This window comes from Populus alba, chromosome 6, assembly GCF_005239225.2.
Source record: "Populus alba chromosome 6, ASM523922v2, whole genome shotgun sequence".
Taxonomy (NCBI): Eukaryota; Viridiplantae; Streptophyta; class Magnoliopsida; order Malpighiales; family Salicaceae; genus Populus; species Populus alba.
The window spans coordinates 14,811,891-14,815,691 of record NC_133289.1 but is presented as its reverse complement, the minus strand read 5'-3'; positions in this window follow the sequence as shown (position 1 = coordinate 14,815,691).

The window sequence follows — 3,801 nt, the reverse complement described above, 5'->3', positions numbered from 1 at the left end:
AGATCTTGATGAAAACATGATAGTTGTAAGCCTATGTCTTACTGAATCTGTGTAAAAATGTGAGGTCATTTGGATATCTAGAACTCGAGATATGACCCAATTACCGAACAGTGTTCCAGTTTGGGCTGCACCAATATCTCTTTTCTACGTTTAGCCCTCTCTTTGTCCTTTCAATTTCCATACTTGAACTCATCAATCAATCCTTTGATTTATGTGATAGGCCTACATTTAAGATGAACATTTACCATATATTAAGGCATTTTATAATATTAGACTTGTTATTATAAAACATGCTTTAGTTAAGGAGTTATAAAACCTTGATAAATATGCACTTTTAAGTACTAATCAACAGGTTGTGTATCCAAGACAAAAAAATCTACAGGGTAAATGAATTTATCAACTTGTACTAACACATCCTCAACTATTCCTCTAGGCACTTTTATAGATCTATCAACAAGTAAAAGAGTTACAGAAGTTGGTTTTAACTCACCTAGATTGAGACTTTGAAAAATCGAATTTGGATGTAAATTCACACTAACTCCAAGATCAAATAAAGCTCTTTTAATTTTATGTTATCTAATAAAGCAAGAAATTGTAGGACAACCAAGGTCTTTCTATTTCAAAGCATTATTGTTTTCAAGAATAGCACTTACTTGTTCGGCTAAAAATGCTTTATTTTTCACATTCAGTTTTCTCTTCACAATGTATAGATCTTTCAAAAATTTAGCATAGGAAGGTACTTGTTTAATAGCATCCAACAAAGGTATATTGATCCTTGTTTGAAAGTTTTAAGGATTTCAGAAATGTGATTGATTTTCCTTTATTTGGTCATGGCATGAGGAAATGGAAGTGCTAGCGAAGAATCAGTCTTTTGTTTATAATTTTCAGATTCAACCCCTTCATTACCCTCAGACATTGACTCATCATCTTTCTCATAAGGTTCAAGAGTGAATTTTTCAATAGCCTTACTATTATGAAGAGTGATGACTGATTTGACTTGATCCATGTGTTGACTTTCAGAACTACTTGCATTTGCATTGTATTGCCTCTTTGGATTTTGTTGTGGTTGAGATGGAAACTTACCTTTCTCTTAGAAACTGAGGGCAGATGTTAGTTTTGCAAGAGCATCTTTAAAATTTGTCATGCTTTGAGCAAGTTGAGTGTTGATTGTCTCTTGCTTTTCAATGAATGCATGCAATGTTTCCTCAAGATTTCTTCTAGGAGGTGGAGCATAAGGAGGTGCATATCCATGAGAATTTTGGAAATTATGGTGTGCTTGAAATAGTGGTTGTGAAGTTTGTGTATTATTATTATTACTCTTCCAACTGAAATTTGGGTGATTTCTCCAACCAGGGTTGTATGTTTACAAGTATGGGTTATGATTGGGCCTTTGGAAACTGTTTAAAGCATGGGCTTGTTCATGGAGGCATTCCTTAAAAGAAGGCAAAGTTGGACAGTCATTGGTTGCATATTCATTTGTTTTATAAATTTCACATAATGTCTTGAACAGATTTTAATTGACCACTCCTTTTCAATTTTAGTGCCTTGACTTTTCTAGCTAAAGATGCAAACTTGGCTTGGAAGTCATGATCTTCCCTAAGGTTATACATACCTCCACTAGATGTATAAGTTGGGTTTTACTTGGTGCCTCATAAGTGCCCGTAGTGTTCTAATTTTGTGTATTTTCATCTAGCAAGTCTAGGTACTCCATTGCTTCATTAGGGTCTTTATCTTTAAAAGTTCCATTACACATCAAATCAACATTTGCCTATCTGTAGGTGTTAACTGATGTGTCGTGAATGATTTGAAAAATCGGCAACAATGATTCTAACTAAAATGGATGAAGGATGGGTCTGGTTGTGTTGTCTTTCTTTTGGTATTTAGGTTGGATTATAGTGATTTAAAAGTAAATAAGATGGAGGATAGACTAGAATGATACTTTGATAAGTCGATCTGGATGCCACAAAGATCAGTCTAGGATTTCGACGCCACACTCTTTGTGATTGAAGAGTGATAAGTCAGGTAGGGTTCTTCACAAAATGAATTTGGAAGAACAACTCTTAATTCTCTGAATTAAGTTTCAAATCTTGACCAAAAGTGTTTATTACATATTCTGATACATATTTATCTTTGGAACATCCCTCCAAAGTTAGGCGAATTCAACATGACAGAAGTCAAGCCTAAAAACTAGACTTTTAATAAAGTAAGTAGACAAATTTAACTAACACACGTTTTTTTTTACATTTCTAAAACATAAGCAGACCAAATTTAAAACAGCCATAACTTTTAACACAAAAGTCCAATGCAATCATGGTTGGACAATCTAGAAAGATCACGTTCTGAACTTCAATTTTACCTACATAAATCTTGCTTTCACATGCATTGGATGACTTTAAATTCGGGTTCAAATCCATCTACTATTCTGACTGTAAACAACATCAATTCCTTCACTTGCATTATCAATCCAAATACAAGTAGCCCAGCATGAAAAGAACCATTAAGGGCTTTTCCCATCTTCAAGTTCCAATTGTAAGCAAATAAGCACCCTTGAACCAATTTCAAACTTATTGCTAATTTTTAACTCCGACACAACTTCAATAATTGCAATTTGATTCGTCATGGCCCGTTGTAGTTGTTTTGCTCTCGCTCTTGTCATTGGACCATCTGCGCCCTCTTGCATATTAGATTCAGCTTTACGAGATGGATTATAATTCCCATGATGCACATCATCAACCCCGGGTTGATAATGATTTGTCCTCAAATCAGAATCGTCATCATCATCCAAGTATGGAGTCAAGTCTTTCACATTAAAAGTAGCTGATATGTTGTAATCACCAGGAAGATCTACCTTATACGCATTGTCATTCACCTTCTCTATAATCCGAAATGGACCATCAGTGTATATGGTATCAATTTTTTTATGCATTAAGAATTGAAATTCAAAGTTCTAATATTTACAATAAAGCCTTAATTCACCTCCCTCTAAGGCTTTTTAAGGCTTTCATCATTGACATCAAGACTAGCCTCTTGGTTGCTGGGATATAAAAGTTAGTGTGCTTTTGTCGTTCTATCATCATCCCTTTCACTTGTGTTTTTTAATATTGTATATGATGTCAGTTTTTTTATGCATTCAAAATTGAAATTCAAGGTTCTAAGATTTACAATAAAACCTTGATTCACCTCCATCTAAGGCTTTTTAAGACTTTCATCATTGACATCAAGACCAGCCTCTTGGTTGGTGGAATATAACTAACAGATTATTTTCTCTCTCCACTTCTATATTTTAGTAACTCTCGTTATCTTCTGAAATTTCAAGGATAGAAATTAAAAAAATAATAAAGTTTACGATTGAACTGTCAGACAATCAAAATCTAGGGGCCAAATTGAAAAAGTAAAAACTTCAAATACCAAACTATAGTTTTATTCTCCATGAAAAAAGAAGATAAGTTATCGTTTTGTTTATATGTTAAATTTGGTCCCTGCTTTTTTTAATCGTTCAAATAATAAAATCAAATTCTATTTTGCAAAATCAAACATCTATGTAATGCAAGGATCTTTTTTGACATCGTGAATTCGATATAGTATAAAAACTGAAACAAATTATTAGGCTTAAAACCATGTGAATATAGCATAGGAGGACAAAATTAAAAAAAAAAAAAATATATATATAATATATATATAGTGACTAAAATGGATAATTGTTTCTATGACAAAAAAAAAAAAAGAACTAGACCAAGTGTATTATAACAATTCATAGTGTTTCTGAGTTTGACATCATAATAATTGAAACAACAAATAACC